The sequence below is a fragment of the Ranitomeya imitator genome, chromosome 1 (assembly GCF_032444005.1).
Source record: "Ranitomeya imitator isolate aRanImi1 chromosome 1, aRanImi1.pri, whole genome shotgun sequence".
In the NCBI taxonomy this organism is placed as follows: Eukaryota; Metazoa; Chordata; class Amphibia; order Anura; family Dendrobatidae; genus Ranitomeya; species Ranitomeya imitator.
The window spans coordinates 849,246,429-849,266,100 of NC_091282.1; the positions used below are offsets into that span (position 1 = coordinate 849,246,429).

At 44.6% G+C, this 19,672-nt stretch overlaps 1 protein-coding gene across 1 annotated transcript in view; it reads right to left on the minus strand.

The window, feature by feature from the left end:
* Positions 1-3,811, minus strand: part of LOC138651263 (lysine-specific demethylase 4B-like) — a 102,399-nt gene extending 98,588 nt beyond the window's left edge. Inside the window, exon 1 of the mRNA XM_069741332.1 lies at positions 3,662-3,811. The gene's annotated coding sequence lies outside the window, so the exon portion shown is untranslated. The remainder of the gene's footprint in view (positions 1-3,661) is intronic.
* Positions 3,812-19,672: the final 15,861 nt, after the last annotated feature.

Below are 19,672 nucleotides of genomic sequence, written 5' to 3' on the forward strand. Positions count from 1 at the left end.
ACTAGTGGGACAGTTTTATAGGACGGGTCGTTACGGACGCGGCTATACTAAATATGTGTACTTTTATTGCTTTTTTTTATTATTTAGATAAAGGAATATATTTATTGGAACAATATATTTTTTTTATTATTTATTTAGGATTTTATTTTTTTTCACACATGTAAAAAAACATTTTTTAACTTTTTTTTACTTTGCCCCGGAAGGGGCATCACATTTTATTGACAGATCGCTGATCTGACACTTTGCTGTACTATTCCGTCCTTGGGAAGTAGGGCCCACCCCACATGGACGGAATAGTACGTCTAATGGCGGAAAGGGGTTAAAATACATAGATATGCACCTTCTTTGACCACTTCACCACCTGGCTACTTCATTTCCTTTCTGAGGACATCCCCACTATCATCATGGGCAACTTCAACATCCCCATTGACACTTCCCTCTCGGCTGCCACTAAACTTCTATCTCTCACTTCCTCCTTCAGCCTCACTCAATGGTCTTCTGCAGCCACTTACAAAGATGGTCACACATTGGACCTCATCTTCACCAGCCTCTGCTCCCTATCTAGCCTCTCTAACTCACCTCTTCCTCTTTCTGACCACAATCTTCTCACATTCTCTTCCCTCTCCACTTCTTGTCTACAATCCCCACAAACTTGCACACCCTCGCAGAAATCTTAAACACCTTGATCTACATTCACTCTCTGAATCCCTCCTCCCTCTCACAGACATAAGTTCCCTACACAATGCGGATGACGCTGCCGCTCTATATAACACCACAATAGATGTAGCTTTAGAATCTCTTGCCCCGCTCACACATACCAAAGCTCGCAAAATCAACAGACAGCCCTGGCACACCAGCCTGACCAAAGAACTAAGGCGAGCTTCCAGGGCTGCTGAGCGGAGATGGAAAAGATCCCACTCCAACGAGCACTTCATCGCATTCAAACAGTCCCTCACTACTTTCAAGACCACACTCGCCACAGCTAAACAAACCTACTTCTCTCTCTCATATCCTCTCTGTCTCACAACCCTAAACAGTTATTCAACACCTTCAACTCTCTCCTCTGTCCACCAGCACCTCCTCCCTCCCCACTTATCTCCGCTGAAGACTTTGCCTCATTTTTCAAGCAGAAGATTGAGAACATCAGAGACAGTTTTAGTGGACAACCCCCAGAGCCCTTCCTCCCAAATACCAGCCCTCCACCTACAAAACCAACTTCTCCAATATTACAGAAGATCGACTCTCCACTCTACTCTCAAGATCGCGTCTCACCACCTGTGCACTTGACCCAATCCCTTCCCACTTCATCCCAAACCTCGCCACAGTCTTCATCCCAACTCTAACCCATCTCTTCAACCTATCACTAACAACTGGTGTTTTACCCTCAAGCTTTAAACATGCCTCAGTCACACCTATCCTCAAAAAGCCCTCTCTTGACCCATCCTCTGTATCTAGCTATCACCCTATATCACTTCTCCCCTATGCCTCAAAACTACTGGAACAACACGCCCATATTGAACTGTCCTCCCATCTATCTTCCTGCTCCCCCTTCGACCGCTTACAATCTGGCTTCCGGTCACACCACTCCACTGAAACTGCCCTAACTAAGGTCATCAATGACCTATTAACCACGAAGAGCAATCGACACTACTCTGTCCTCCTCCTAGACCTGTCCTCTGCCTTTGACACAGTGGACCATTCCCTATTACTACAGACCCTCTCATCCCTTGGCATCACAGACTTGGCCCTATCCTGGATCTCGTCATACCTAACTGACCGAACATTCAGCGTCTCCCACTCACACACCACCTCCTTACCTCGCCCTCTATCTGTCGGAGACCCACAAGGTTCAGTCCTTGGGCCCCTGCTCTTCTCCATTTACACCTTTGGCCTGGGACAGCTCATAGAATCTCATGGCTTTCAGTATCACCTCTATGCTGATGACACACAGATCTACATCTCTGGACCAGATATCACCTCCCTACTAACCAGAATCCCTCAATGTCTGTCCACCATTTCATCCTTCTTCTCCGCTAGATTTCTAAAACTTAACATGGACAAACCAGAATTCATCATCTTCCCCCATCTCACGTGACCCCCCCAACGAACCTATCCATTACCTATCCCACTCTCCCCAGTCCCACAAGCTCGCTGCCTCGGGGTAATCCTTGACGCTGATCTCTCCTTCAAACCACATATCCAAGCCCTTTCCACTTCCTGCCGCCTCCAACTCAAAAATATTTCACGGAGCCGTACATTCCTAAACCAAGAATCTGCAAAAACCCTAGTCCATGCCCTCATCATCCCCCGCCTCGACTACTGTAACCTCCTGCTCTGTGGCCTCCCCTCTAACACTCTCACACCCCTCCAATCTATTCTAAACTCTGCTGCCCGACTAATCCACCTGTCCCCCCGCTATTCCCCGCACTCTCCCCTCTGTCAATCCCTTCACTGGCTCCCCATTATCCAGAGACTCCAGTACAAAAGCCTAACCATGACATATAAAGCCATCCACAACCTGTCTCCTCCATACATCTGTGACCTCGTCTCCCGGTACCTACCTACACGCAACCTCCGATCCTCACAAGATCTCCTTCTCTACTCCCCTCTTATCTCTTCTTCCCACAATCACATATAAAATTTCTCTCGCTTATCACCCCTACTCTAGAACTCTCTACCACAACACATCAGACTCTCGCCTACCATCGAAACCTTCAAAAAGAGCCTGAAGACTCATCTCTTCAGACAAGCCTACAACCTGCAGTAACCACCGATCGACAAAACCGCTGCATGACCATCTCTACCCTCACCTACTGTATCCTCACCCATCCCTTGTAGATTGTGAGCCTTCGCGGGCAGGGTCCTCACTCCTCCTGTACCAATTATGACTTGTATTAAGATTATTGTACCTGTTTTTATTATGTATACCCCTCCTCACATGTAAAGCGCCATGGAATAAATGGCGCTATAAAAATAAATAAATAATAATATATATTGTATACACAACTTGTCCTGCACAAAAAAAGCCAGGATATGGCTACATAGATGCAAAAAATAAGACAAAACACATAGGGCCACCCCTTTAGATGCAGATATTGTTGGCTAGAGCTCATTTCCCCAATAGGGTTTCATCAATGCTGCACCTTTCGCCTTCTTCAGCCGCAGAACGGAGCAACTGAGGATCCGTCAGTGAGCGCGAGCTGACAGGACCCCCGAATGGTAAATGTGAGGGGAAACAAGACGGCAAAAAACTGGGATCATATCCAATCACAAGACTATATGAATTTACCCCAAAGCTGGCCCTTAATTATTAATCACTGTCGCCAAGGATATTAAGATCTGTGAATAGCGTGTCCCCAGGATGGGAAGCCCCCAGAACAACATCGGGGTCCATTGTCATTCCTGGCAGAGCCCGATCAATAGGCCAGCTGTCATCATCGCAGCCTCCGTTAAAGGGCCAGCGCCGCCGCCCCTCCCCCGCAGCCATCCGCCGGGCTCGCCTCTGCCTGACAACAGAGAACAATAGCGACCGCTCACCAAATACAACACCTCCATGCAAGCGAATTACTGGCGACCTCTGCAAGCTTCCATAGCGAGCCATTGTCTGTGTGAGCACGGCGGCACACAAGGACAGCCCCGGCTCCGGGGCCGGGACACCTACCACTATGGCGGCGGCACGTCCGCGGGGAACAGACGTCCGTTTTCGGGTCGCTCTCGCTTCCGCTTCGCCCACCGCAGCCGATTCCCCGAGCTCCCGTTCCAGGTCTCGCACTTCCGCCGTCCACCATCTCTACACAGGCCGCATCTGTGCAAACCCCGCCCTCCGGCGCCGCTGATTGGTGAACGACCAGCAAGCTTTGCATTCCTATTGGCTGAAAAGGGGAATGTCCCCGCCCACTCTTGCAGTAAACGTAGGCTGGATGTTATTATCCGCTCACATACATTATCCGCTCAGATGCGGATGTGCTCGGAGCTGGTGCTGCTAATGGTGGCCACCGCGGTGACTGCTAGCCCCCCTCCCAGCCTGCCGTCATGGCGCCTGTCGCCTCAGCCCGTCAGCAGGCTTGGCTGCGAAGAGCCGGCGCGTAATGGCTTCTGTGGGCACAAAATGGTGCTTAATTAGTCTTTGAGCACAGTGCTTGTGTCTCAGGAGGTTTCCGTCTATAACATGAGTATAATGCACAGCAATGTTAAAACCGTATAGTTGTGCCCACGTCCTGGCTTATGTCACGTCCTCAGGGTGCGCACTATGAAGTGGTTAATAGAAGCGACCCGTTGGTTCTTCGGGGGAGTCGCCCGCTCTGTGCCGCTGGAGGGGGCGGTGCAAGAACCAGGGAAGAGAAGGAATACTCGGCGGGTGTGGCGTTGTCAGGCACTGCGCACATCCTAAGGCCGGGGTCACACCGCCGTATAACATGGCTGTGTGATATAGCATCCTATGGGGCAGATCAGCGATTATTTCTCATGCCGACCCGGCTCGCACACTCATACAAGTCTATGGGTGCGTGTGAAACATCAGACTGCACTCGGATGCCATCCCAGTGCAGTCCGATGTACGGCGACAGCAGGGGAGTTGGAGAAATGACTTTCTCCGTCTCCTCCGCAGCTGTTCTCTGATGCGAGGGGATCGGAGCGCTGACACTGGGATCACGCTAGCGGTCTTTGGCATACACTGGGGTGATTCCAGCCTTAGGGCTTGTTTACGTGTGTTTTTGCTAAGGCTCTGTGCACACACTGCAGCACAATCCAGAGTGTAAGCAGGAAAAACCTAAAATATGTTAATCTTAGATGCGTTTTTATCTCCATTTTTGTTTTTTCCCCTTTATAAACACTGAAAGAACTGACGCTGCAGATGTGAAACCGCAAAGAAGGAGCAGAAATCTCATTCACTTTGCTGGAGCAGTAAAATGTTGCTGTTTTTAATTCTTGAAAGATGCAGGGCAGTGAAAAGAAAGTCAGTGTGTGAATAAGGCCTTACTGGCCAGATGGAAAGACCACCGTCATGGAAACGCACATCACAAACCTCATTTAACCCTTTCCCACTGCAGCTGATTTTAACATTACATTTGCATTTTGTTCCTTCTCCCTAAAGCCATGACCTTTTCTTTTAACTTAAAGGTTGAAAAAAAATTCAGAAGTTTGCAAAAGAAACAAATAATTAAGTTTGTCTCCTAATTTTGAGACCTATTTTTATTTTTCCATTGAGCTGTGTGTGTGGGGGTGGGAGGGGGTTGTATTTTTGCACCTTGAGCTGAAGGTTATGTTGATACCAATTTGGGCACACATGACTTTTTGCTTTCTTCTAACTAGGGACAGTGACGCCAGTGATGATTTGGCACAGATCTCATAAGCAGGGCCGGCTTCAGGTTTTCGTGGGCCCCGGGCAAATTAGTCCCAGTGGGTCCCTGTAACACATACCACAATTCATGATGCACAGATACGGCAGAAAAATTTAGGTATAGTACAAAGCCAAACATTTCATTTATGACATTACATGAGTGATATCAATTGTACATTCTACAATAAGTCAGAAACTGGACAGTATAGTCCACCATACAGTATTATGGGCACCACACAGTGCTCCATACATAATAATGAGCCTCATATATTGCTCCATACATAATAATGAGCCTCATATATTGTTCCATACAGAATAATGAGCATCATATATTGTTCCATACAGAATAATGAGCCTCATATATTGTTCCATACAGAATAATGAGCCTCATATAATAATAATAATAATAATTTTTATTTATATAGCGCCAACATATTCCGCAGCGCTTTACAAATTATAGAGGGGACTTGTACAGACAATAGACATTACAGCATAACAGAAATACAGTTCAAAACAGATACCAGGAGGAATGAGGGCCCTGCTCGCAAGCTTACAAACTATGAGGAAAAGGGGAGACACGAGAGGTGGATGGTAACAATTGCTTTAGTTATTCGGACCGGCCATAGTGTAAGGCTCAGGTGTTCATGTAAAGCTGCATGAACCAGTTAACAGCCTAAGTATGTAGCAGTACAGACACAGAGGGCTAATACTGCATAAAGTGTATGAGAACATGATGCGAGGAACCTTTTTTTTTTTTTTTTATATTATAAATAGGCCACACAGGGATCGTTAGGTTAATGCATTGAGGCGGTAGGCCAGTCTGAACAAATGAGTTTTTAGGGTACGCTTAAAACTGTGGGGATTGGGGATTAATCGTATTAACCTAGGTAGTGCATTCCAAAGAATCGGCGCAGCACGTGTAAAGTCTTGGAGACGGGAGTGGGAGGTTCTGATTATTGAGGATGCTAACCTGAGGTCATTAGCGGAGCGGAGGGCACGGGTAGGGTGGTAGACTGATACCACGGAGGAGATGTAGGGTGGTGCTGAGCCATGGAGTGCTTTGTGGATGAGGGTAGTAGTTTTGTACTGGATTCTGGAGTGGATGGGTAGCCAGTGTAATGACTGGCACAGGGTAGAGGCATTGGTGTAACGGTTGGTGAGGAATATGATCCTGGCTGCAGCATTCAGGACAGATTGGAGCGGGGAGAGTTTGGTAAGAGGGAGGCCGATTAGTAGAGAGTTACAATAGTCCAGACGAGAATGAATAAGTGAAACAGTAAGAGTTTTTGCAGAGTTGAAATTAAGAAAAGGGCGAATTCTAGAAATGTTTTTGAGATGCAGGTAAGAAGAGCGAGCCAGTGATCGGATGTAGGGGGTGAATGAAAGGTCAGAATCAAGGATGACCCCAAGGCAGCGGGCATGTTGCTTTGGAGTAATGGTGGAACCGCACACGGAGATGGCAATGTCAGGCAAAGGTAGATTAGTAGAGGGAGAGAACACGAGGAGTTCAGTTTTTGACAGGTTTAGTTTCAGATAGAGGGAGGACATGATGTTAGAGACAGCGGTAAGACAATCACTGGTATTTTCTAAAAAGGTCGGTGTGATATCAGGAGCAGAAGTGTATAATTGGGTGTCGTCAGCATAGAGATGGTACTGGAAACCAAATCTACTAATTGTTTGTCCAATAGGGGCAGTATACAACGAGAAGAGTAGGGGGCCTAGGACTGATCCTTGAGGAACCCCAACAGTAAGGGGAAGGTGAGAGGAGGAGGAACCAGCAAAACATACAGTGAAGGATCGGTCAGAGAGATAGGAGGAGAACCAGGAGAGAACGGTGTCCTTGAGGCCGATGGAGCGGAGCATAGTGAGGAGGAGCTGATGATCCACAGTATCGAATGCTGCGGAGAGATCCAAGAGAATTAGCATGGAGTAGTGACCATTAGATTTAGCTGTTAGTAAGTCATTAGAGACTTTAGTGAGGGCAGTTTCAGTAGAGTGTAAAGAGCGGAAGCCAGATTGAAGAGGGTCGAGAAGAGAGTTATCTGAGAGATAGCGGGTAAGACGGGAGTGGACCAGGCGTTCGAGGAGTTTAGAGATGAAGGGAAGATTAGAGACAGGTCTATAATTAGCGGCACAGTTTTGATCGAGGGATGGTTTTTTAAGTAATGGATGTATGATGGCATGCTTAAATGAGGAGGGAAAAATACCGGAAGTGAGGGAAAGGTTGAATATTTTTGTTAGGTGAGAGGCGACAGCCGGGGAAAGGGACTGGAGGAGATGTGATGGAATGGGGTCACTGGTGCAAGTGGTTGGGCGAGAAGATGCAAGGAGCCTGCTTACTTCTTCTTCTGTAACTGCTTCAAAGTCAGAGAGTGAACTAGATGCAGTGGGGGAGGGAGGACAGTGCATGGTATGAAGAGATGATTTCCTGTCGAATGTGGTCAATTTTTTCTTTGAAGTAATTGGCCAGATCGTCAGCACGGAGATCCGTGGTTGGGGCCTGCTCTCTTGGGTTGAGTAGGGACTGGAACGTGTCAAAGAGACGTTTAGGGTTATTGGACAGGGAGGTGATGAGGGTGTTGAAGTAGGTTTGTTTGGAGAGGTGAAGGGCAGAATTGTATGTCTTTAGTATGAACTTATAATGGATGAAATCTTCGGGTAGATTAGATTTTCTCCACAGACGTTCTGCGCACCTGGAGCACCGCTGCAGGAAACGTGTTTGCAGCGTGTGCCACGGTTGTTGCCGTCTGTGCCGAGTTGTTTTATGTATAGGAGGAGCAGCTTCATCCAGAGCACTTTGCAGGGTTTCATTGTAATGCTTCAATGCAGAATCAGGACATGAGATGGAGGAGATAGGGGCCAATGAGGACTGCAAGTTCTTCATAAGTTTCTGGGTGTTAATGGCCTGTATGTTTCTATAAGTGTGGAAAGTGGGGGTGTCCTGAGCGGGATGGCAGTTCTTGATAGAGAATGAAAGAAGGTTGTGGTCAGAGAGCGGGAGAGGGGAGTTTGTGAAATCATCCACTGAGCAAACTCGGGAGAAGACCAAGTCAAGGGAGTTTCCATCTTCATGTGTTGGAGAGTTAGTATGCTGCGAGAGGCCAAAAGAGGAGGATAGAGATAAAAGGTGAGAAGCAGATGGGGAGAGGGGAGAGGCAATGGGGATGTTGAAATCACCCATGATAAGGGTGGGGGTGTCACAGGAGAGAAAGTGTGGAAGCCAGGTGGCAAAGTGATCCAGGAACTGATGTATATTGTTCCATACAGAATAATGAGCATCATATATTGCTCCATACAGAATAATGAGCATCATATATTGCTCCATACAGTATAATGAGCATAATATATTGCTCCATACAGTATAAAGAGCATCATATATTGCTCCATACATAATAATGAGCCTCATATATTGCTCCATACAGAATAATGAGCCTCATATATTGTTCCATACATAATAATGAGCATCATATATTGTTCCATACATAATAATGAGCATCATATATTGTTCCATACATAATAATGAGCATCATATATTGCTCCATACATAATAATGAGCCTCATATATTGCTCCATACAGAATAATGAGCCTCATATATTGTTCCATACATAATAATGAGCATCATATATTGTTCCATACATAATAATGAGCCTCATATATTGCTCCTTACAGAATAATGAGCCTCATATATTGTTCCATACATAATAATGAGCATCATATATTGTTCCATACATAATAATGAGCATCATATATTGTTCCATACAGAATAATGAGCATCATATATTGCTCCATACAGTATAATGAGCATAATATATTGCTCCATACAGTATAAAGAGCATCATATATTGCTCCATACATAATAATGAGCCTCATATATTGCTCCATACAGAATAATGAGCCTCATATATTGTTCCATACATAATAATGAGCATCATATATTGTTCCATACATAATAATGAGCATCATATATTGTTCCATACATAATAATGAGCATCATATATTGCTCCATACATAATAATGAGCCTCATATATTGCTCCATACAGAATAATGAGCCTCATATATTGTTCCATACATAATAATGAGCATCATATATTGCTCCATACAGAATAATGAGCCCATATATTGTTCCATACAAAATAATGAGCCCCATATAATGCTCCATACAGAATAATGAGCATCATATATTGCTCCATACAGAATAATGAGCCCCATATATTGTTCCATACAGAATAATGAGCCCCATATAATGCTCCATACAGAATAATGAGCCCCATATAATGCTCCTTACAGAATAATGAGCCCATATATTGTTCCATACAGAATAATGAGCCCCATATAATGCTCCATACAGAATGATGAGCATCATATATTGCTCCATACAGAATAATGAGCCCCATATATTGTTCCATACAGAATAATGAGCCCCATATAATGCTCCATACAGAATAATGAGCCCCATATAATGCTCCTTACAGAATAATGAGCCCCATATATTGTTCCATACAGAATAATGAGCCCCATATAATGCTCCATACAGAATAATAAGCCCCACACATTGCTCTATACAGTATTATTGTCACCACACATTCTCCATACAGTATAATGAGCCCCATATATTGCTCCATACAGAATAATGAGCCCATATATTGCTACATACAGAATAATGAGCCCATATAATGCTCCATACAGAATAATGAGCCCCATATAATGCTCCATACAGTATATGCTGGGCCCCGTATAATGCTCCATTATATAATGGGCCCCATATGATGCTCCAGTATATGATGGGCCCCATATATTGCTCCATACAAAATGTGCCCCATATAATGCTTCATACAGTATATAATAGGCCCCATAAGATGCTCCAGTATGTGATGGACCAAATATAATGCTCCAAACATACAAAAATGAAATATTCACCTCTCCTCCCTCCCACTGCTCTGCTCCGAACTCCGCAGCATCGCCGTCTTCCGGCTCTCAGCACTGTGACGGTTCAGGCAGAGGGCGCACACTAGGGACGTCATTGCGCCCTCTGACATGAAACGACACAGAGTAAGGAGAGGCAGAAGACGCCACAGCGGTGGAACAGGGAGAGGTAAGTATGCGAGTACCAGGGCCTTGAGCAAGCGGGGGGGGGCACTCGTGAGTGCTGGCACTCGGCCCCCATAGTGTCCCTAATGGAGAGTGGGCCCCGGCGCTCAGGCCCTGAACATGAGCCCCAGGAACACAAGTGCTGCCACGGTGCGGCACGGAAGGTGAGTAGAGGTGTTTTTATTTCAAAGTAGGCAAACATTCAGATTAACTCTACATTGGATCAAGAGGCCTTATCAGTTCTGGATGAATTGGAAAAAGAAAATGCCTCTACTGTCCCAGGTACTTTCCCCACCTCCGTCGTACCCAGGTCCACCACTTTCCTCCCCTTTGTGCTCTGCCCACAGATTGAGATTTTTAATAAACTTGTCCTGGAAGATTTCAGGACGATCTCGGAAAATAAAAGAGGTGATAACCTTACATGGGCACAGCGTAAAGCAAGTAAAGCAAATAACCCTTAATTTTCTATGATAATATAGATAAAACATCAAGTTTATTACGTTCAATTAAAACCATGACACAACTACAACCAGATATACACAAAAATAACACACAACCGTGCACTCTAGATTGCCCTGTTATTAGCACCTATATACAAATCCTGCCTGTCAGCGGAGGTTGGCACCCTATACATACAAGGCTAGTTAGCCTTCTTGTCATCCTGCCTACCTTTTTCCGGTTGAATATATGACGAGGCATCTGTGACACCTCTCAACAGGGGATATAGTGGGAGTCACAGGGTCAGCCGACGGTGAGCGGGGGCGCCAATCTCGTTTGTATGTATAGGGTGCCAACCTCCGCTGACAGGCAGGATTTGTATATAGGTGCTAATAACAGGGCAATCTAGAGTGCACGGTTGTGTGTTATTTTTGTGTATATCTGGTTGTAGTTGTGTCATGGTTTTAATTGAACGTAATAAACTTGATGTTTTATCTATATTATCATAGAAAATTAAGGGTTATTTGCTTTACTTAATTTGAATTTTTCTGACTCTTTTGGTGGCTGTACTAGCCTATGGTTGCTACAGCGTAAAGCACTAAATGAATTAAGGTCCATGAAGGACATTGTGATTAAACCAGCGGATATGGGGGAGAATGTTGTCCTGTGGCCGATGGAGATGTATGAGAGGGAATCTTTTCGACAACTAAGGGATAGAGAGGCATACACCATGTTATCCTCCAATCCCACCAATAGGTTTTCAGGAATTCTAGATGAGATCTTGCATAGAGCCTTCACACATGGTGTTATCCCAAAGAAGATGTATGATGGCCTCAGAGTAAACAATCCGGTAGTCCCTACCTTCTATCTCCTGCCCAAGATCCAAAAGGACCCCCTGGTCCCCCCCGGGGCGTCCTGTTGTCTCTGACATTGGAGGGCTATGTGATTTGGTTTGTAAATTCATTGAGTATTATCTCCACCCACTTGTGGAAACGTTGCCCTCCTATGTTAGGGACACCACGGATATCCTGGGGAAGATCAGTGGTCTCTCCCTTGAATCAGATATGCTCCTAGCAACGATCGATGTAGAGTTGTACACTAGTATAGGACACATCGATGGCTGAGGGTTACAGCGTTCTATCTTCAGACTAGTAGTCTGGACACTGATCTGTGCTCCCTGATCCTGGAGCTCCTGGAATTCATATTAACACAATTATTTCACCTTCAAAGATAGATTTTTTCTTCAACAATGCGGCACTCCGATGGGCGCGGCCTGTGCGCCCTCGTATGCAAAACTCTCAATTATTGGGAGAGGGAGTTTTTCGGTGGTGGCGCACACGCCGCTTCCCAGGCGCAGTGCTGGTATCGTTATATAGGCAACTAGCTGAAGAGCCCGGCGTTGCCTGGGCATAGTAAATATCTGTGGTTAGTTATAGCACCTCACTTCTCTTATTTTCCCATCATGCCTCTCATTTTCCGCCTCACATCTCTCATTTTCTCCCTCACACCTCTCATTTTCTCCCTCACTCCTCTCATTCCCCCCTAACACTTGTCATTTCGACCTCACATCTGTCATTTTCTGATCACTCCACTATTTTCCCTCACTCCTCTCATTTTGCACTCACACCTTTTCATTTTCACCTCACACCTCTCATTTTCACCTCAGTATATACCTGTGTGTCATCTCCCTTATATATAGTATACACTTGTATGTCATCTCCTGTATATAGTATATACCTGTATGTCATCTCCCCTGTATATAGTATATACCTGCTGTGTGTCATCTCCCCTGTATATAGTATATACCTGTATGTCATCTCCTCCTATATATAGTATATACCTGTATGTCATCTCCTCCTGTATATAGTATATACCTGTGTGTCATCTCCCCTGTATATAGTATATATCTGTGTGTCATCTCCTCCTGTATATAGTATATACCTGTATGTCATCTTCTATATATAGCATATACCTGTGTGTCATCTCCTCCTGTATATAGTATATACCTGTATGTCATCTCCTCCTGTATATAGTATGCACCTGTATGTCATCTCCTCCTGTATATAGTATATACCTGTGTGTCATCTCTCCTGTATATAGTAAATATCGGTGTGTCATCTCCCCTGTATATAGTATATACCTGTGTGTCATCTCCTCCTTTATTAGACCTCGTTCACACGTTATTTGCTCAGTGTTTTTACCTCAGTATTTGTAAGCTAAATTGGCAGCCTGATAAATCCCCAGCCAACAGGAAGCCCTCCCTCTGGCAGTATATATTAGCTCACACATACACATAATAGACAGGTCATGTGACTGACAGCTGCCGTATTTCCTATATGGTACATTTGTTGTAGTTTGTCTGCTTATTAATCAGATTTTTATTTTTGAAGGATAATACCAGACTTGTGTGTGTTTTAGGGCGAGTTTCGTGTGTCAAGTTGTGTGTGTTGAGTTGCGTGTGGCGACATGCATGTAGCGACTTTTGTGAGATGAGTTTTGTGTGGCAACATGCGTGTAGCAACTTTTTGTGTGTCAAATTGCATGTGACAGGTTAGTGTAGCAAGTTGTGTGCAGCAAGTTTTGTGCATGGCGAGTTTTGTGCGTGGCGAGTTTTATGTGTGGTGCCTTTTCAGTATGTGCAAGTTTTGTGTGAGGCAACTTTTGCATGTGTTGCAACTTTTGTGCATGTGGCAATTTTTCCGCGTGTGCAAGTTTTGCGTGTGGCGAGTTTTCCATGAGGTGAGTTTTGCACTTGTGGCGAGTTTTGCAAGAGCCTAGTTTTTGCATGTGGCGAGTTCTGCGCATGGCGAGTTTTGAGTGGCGACTTTTGTGTTTCGACTTTTATGTGGCGAGGTTGGTGTATTTGTGGTGAAATGTGTGCTGAGGGTAATATGTGTTCAAGCAAGTGGTAGTGTGTAGCGCATTTTGTGTGTGTGTTTATATCCCCGTATGTGGTGAGTATCTCATGTCGGGGCCCCACCTTAGCAACTGTACGGTATATACTCTTTGGCGCCATCGCTCTCATTCTTTAAGTCCCCCTTGTTCACATCTGGCAGCTGTCAATTTGCCTCCTACACTTTTCCTTTCATTTTTTCGCATTATGTAGATAGGAGCAAAATTGTTTGGTGAATTGGAAAGCGTGGGGTTAAAATTTCACCTCACAACATAGCCTATGACGCTCTCGGGGTCCAGACGTGTGACTGTGCAAAATTTTGTGGCTGTAGCTGCGACGCCTCCAACACTTTTCCTTTCACTTTTTCCCCATTATGTAAATAGGGGCAAAATTGTTTGGTGAATTGGAAAGCACGGGGTTAAAATTTCACCTCACAACATAGCCTATGACGCTCTCAGGGTCCAGACGTGTGACTGTGCAAAATTTTGTAGCTGTAGCTGCGACGCCTCCAACACTTTTCCTTTCACTTTTTTCCCCATTATGTAGATAGGGGCAAAATTGTTTGGTGAATTGGAACGCGCGGGGTTAAAATTTTGCCTCACAACATAGCCTATGACGCTCTCGGGGTCCAGACGTATGACTGTGCAAAATTTTGTGGCTGTAGCTGCGACGGTGCAGATGCCAATCCCGGACATACACACATACACACACACACACACACACACACACACATCCACACACACACACACACACACATTCAGCTTTATATATTAGATATATTCATTATATGGCAGGGTACCGAGCCTGGCTTCTGTGACCTCATCCATGAGCTAAATTCAAACCTCTATAACATCAAATTGACCTATAAGATTGCGCCAATAGAGATTGACTTCTTAGACATTAAGATATCGGTAGATACTGTAGGTAATATTCAAACTGACATCTTTCGTAAGGCAACCTCAATAAATTCACTTCTGCATTCAACCTCGGCACATGTGTCCTCAACAATAAAAGCAGTGCCAATTGGACAATTTTTGATGATGAAGAGAATTTGCTCTTTGGATGGGGTGTTTGAGGACCAGGCTCGGGACGTATCCAGGAGATTCCAGGATCTGGGATACAGTAACAGGAGTATAAAAAATGGTTACTCTCGTGCTTGGAAAGAACCAACGTGAACAACTGCTGCGTAGAGCACCGCCCAAGGCTAAAAAAGACCCACCTTTGAGATTTATCTCAACATTTAACAATCAATGGGACTTGATGCGCCAAATATTAGAGAAACACTGGGTGGTGCTCAAAACAGAACCTACTTTGAAACACATTATTACCGATCGCCCATTACTAACAGCTAGGAGAGGGAGAAATCTCAAGGATTTGTTAGTGAAGAGCCACTATGTGGCTAATCCCCCAAATTTCTTCGGTACATCCAAACAAAAGTGGGGTTGTTATCTTTGTGGATCTTGTGTGGCATGTCGGAACATCGACCGTGCCGCATCTTTTACAACAGCAGATGGAGGTAGGGAGTACCGGATTACAAACTACATTACTTGTAGTACCACTCATGTGGTCTACTATGCCATCTGCCCCTGTAATTTAATCTACGTGGGGCTTATGTCGCGTGAGCTAAGAGTACGGAAGAGGGAACATGTGAGGGACATCGTGTCTGCAAAAAATTGTGAAGATCCTTCTGATTTGAAGACGATCCCTAGACACTTTAGGCTGTGCCACGGAGGTGTCAAACTGCATTCCTCGAGGGTCGCAAACAGGTCATGTTTTCAGGATTTCCTTGTATTGCACAGGTGATAATTTAATCACCTGCACAGAATGATTCCAGCACCTTGTGCAATACAAGGAAATCCTGAAAACACGACCTGTTTGCGGCCCTCGAGGAATGCAGTTTGACACCTTTGCTGTGCCATGACTGTGATCCCACCGCATTACGTGTACGAATCATTTGAGTATCCCCTTCACACCTTTTTCCAAACTGACATGGGGAAGTATTATACCATCCAGGAGGATGAAAATAAACCTTTGGAAAGGTGGCTACATGTTGGATTCGGAAGCACATAAGGAGGAGTTGAAAGATGGAATAAGAAACAGACCTGGACCCTCCTTCCATGACAGTGGCCCCTTATCCCTATGTACTGTATTTTCTGTCTTCATAAGTCTTCTATTTTTGGTTCCCTATATTTTGTTGTTTTTCTGTGTTTTGTTTTTCATTTTATTTATGTATTCCCCTTTTTTTGTTACCCATCTGATGATTGACACTTTTTATTTGCATTTGTATGGTTGCATGCCGTATTCTGATTCTTACCCGACAGGCCTGTTATTATTTTGTTAGACATCCACTCCATTTTGGGGTGGGTGTACTTTTTGCTCAATAATGTAGTTTTTACCTGAGATGTACGCCGCCGGGTGTTCATGCGCCGTGGTTCCTGGGCCAGCGTGCGTCCCAAAAGGCATCCTGTCGGCTTCGGTGCGTGTCAGTGACGTCACAGGAAGTATTTTCCTTGACCCGCACCAGAAGCTGGATGGCCAGACGTGACACATGGCAGCCCTGGTCCCGCTCCACATGCGCCCACAGGTGCGCAATTGACATAGGGTATTTAATCCCTGGCATAATCTGGTAGCCCATACTGCCCCCTGAAGAAGCCCGCAATGCGAAATGCGCGTCGGGACACTAGGTGCACACAACTGGGCACGCTGCTCCCCCACATGAGTAAGAAATTTAAAAGCTCACCATTTTTTATCTGCACTATTATTGACACTTTAGCTTTCTAATATAGATGGTGCAGGTGTTAGACTACAATTAGATTGGATATTTATCCACTTTTATAGATATTTTGTGCTCTCTTGGCTTGATTAGGCCTGAATTGGTCTTATTTATAATCTATGCCATGTTTTTGGTGCGATCTCTTGAGTAGCGTGTTGACCCTGTTGTGCACACTATCATTTGTCTTCTTTCCTTTTCCTTACACTCGTCCTTTGTATTGCATTCAGGGTTTGCATAACCCGAGTATTTCATATTTGTGTGAGTTAATAAAATTGTGATTTGATTAGTTATAAAACGCTGACTCGCTACATTCATTGCTTGACAAAAACAAGCAACTACTAGGCTAACTCATAGAATCCAACCATAGCAACGTTATTGAAAAAAATGTAAAAAACATATCACATCAGACAGTCGTCCTCAACGGGGCCAAAAGATGGTATCCAGATAATACCCGCATACAGGAAGCCCAAGGTAAGGTATGTCCCTGGTACAATTCATATATAGATATATAGGTAAACCAACAGTACACTCACATATGGAACATGTGGATGTCTACATAATACAAATATCACAAATATCACAGCACAGTAGCCTATAGAGCACATCACATATTCCTATAATGGTTTTAGATCACAAAATACCTCCCCATAGTACCTTATCAATGAGGACGCTGACACCCAGGGACACCCTTTCACCCCGACGCGCGTTTCGGTAGTGTTATATTCCTCAGGGGGCGTGCCTGTGATGTGCTCTATAGGGTACTGTGCTGTGATATTTGTATTATGTAGACATCCACATGTTCCATATCTGAGTGTACTGTTGGTTTACCTATATATCTATACATGACTTGTACCAGGGACATACCTTACCTTGGGCTTCCTGTATGCGGGTATTATTTGGATACCATCTTTTGGCCCTGTTGAGCCCGACTGTCTGATGTGATATGTTTTATAAATTTTATTCAATAAAGTTGCTATCGTTGGATTCTATGACTGCCTAGTAGTTGCTTGTTTTTGTTTAGTTCTGTTGCAGTTATCCATACATCCATGCATAGGTGGTAGATTGTTAGATTTATTCCTACAATTTATGTCAATTGTGATGATAGATACTCTCTACCACTGATTATGTTAATCAGAATTTGGTTCTGTATTCATTGCTTGAGTATAGAGCTCCATCTTTCTGTATAGCTTTATGTAATACTAGATGGTGGCCCGATTCTAACGCATCGGGTATTCTAGAATATGCATGTCCACGTAGTATATTGCCCAGCCACGTAGTATATTGCCCAGCCACGTAGTATTGCCCAGCCACATAGTATATTGCCCAGTGATGTAGTATACAGCACAGACACGTAGTATACAGCACAGTCACGTAGTATACAGCCCAGCCACATAGTATATTGCCCAGCCACGTAGTATATTGCCCAGCCACGTAGTATACAGCCCAGCCACATAGTATACTGCCCAGCTACATAGTATACTGCCCAGCCACATAGTATATTGCCCAGCCACATAGTATATTGCCCAGCCACATAGTATATTGCCCAGCCACATAGTATATTGCCCAGCCACATAGTATATTGCCCAGCCACACAGTATATTGCCCAGCCACACAGTATATTGCCCAGCCACACAGTATATTGCCCAGCCACACAGTATATTGCCCAGCCACACAGTATATTGCCCAGCCACACAGTATATTGCCCAGCCACATAGTATATTGCCCAGCCACATAGTATATTGCCCAGCCACATAGTATATTGCCCAGCCACATAGTATATTGCCCAGCCACATAGTATATTGCCCAGTCACGTAGTATATTGCCCAGCCACATAGTATATTGTCCAGCCACATAGTATATTGCCCAGCCACATAGTATATTGCCCAGCCACATAGTATGCATCATATCCCTGTTAAAAAAAAAAGAATTAAAATAAAAAATAGTTACATACTCACCATCCGGAGCTTCCAGATCGAAGCGGCCGGTTACTGATGCTCCTCACGCGTTCTGGTCTAAAGAGTGCATTGCGGTGTCGCGAGATAATGACGTAGCGGTCTCGCGAGACCGCACGTCATCATCTCACGAGACCGCAATGCATGGAGCGGTCACCAGGGCGTCGCGAGGAGCATCGGTAACCGGCCGCTTCGATCTGGGGGCTCCGAATGGTGAGTATGTAACTATTTTTTATTTTTTTAAAATAATTTTTAACATTAGATATTTTTACTATTCATGCTGCATAAGCAGCATGAATAGTAAAAAGTTGGTCACACAGGGTTAATAGCAGCGTTAACCAAGTGCGTTACACCGCGGTCAACGCTGCCATTAACCCTGTGTGAGCGCTGACCGGAGGGGAGTATGCGGACGCTGGGCACTGACTGCGGGGAGTAAGGAGCGGCCATATTCTTCCGGACTGTGCCCATCGCTGATCGGTCGTGGCTGTTTTGCCGCAACCAATCAGCGACTTGGATTTCCATGACAGACATAGGCCGCGACCAATGAATATCTGTGACAGAAAGAAGGACAGACAGACAGACAGAAAGACGGAAGTGACCCTTAGACAATTATATAGTAGACTAGCTGAAGAGCCCGGCGTTGCCTGGGCATAGTAATTATCTGTGGTTAGTTATAGCACCTCACTTCTCTTATTTGCCCGTCACGCCTCTCATTTTCTCCCTCACACCTCTCATTTTCCCCCTCACTCCTCACATTTCCCCCTAACACTTATCATTTCGACCTCACATCTGTCATTTTCCAATCACTCCACTATTTTCCCTCACTCTTCTCATTTTGCACTCACACCTTTTTATTTTCACCTCACACCTCATTTTCTCCTCAGTATATACATGTTTGTCATCCCCCTTATATATAGTATACACCTGTATGTCATCTACTCTATATAGTATATACCTGTATGTCATCTCCCCTGTATATAGTATATGCCTGTATGTCATCTCCCCGGTAAATAGTATATACCTGCTGTATGTCATCTCCTCCTGTATATTGTATATACCTATGTGTCATCTCCTCCTGTATATAGTATATACCTGTATGTCATCTCTTCTGTATATAGTATATACCTGTATGTCATCTCCTATGTATAATATATACCTGTATGTCATCTCCTGTATATAGTATATGTC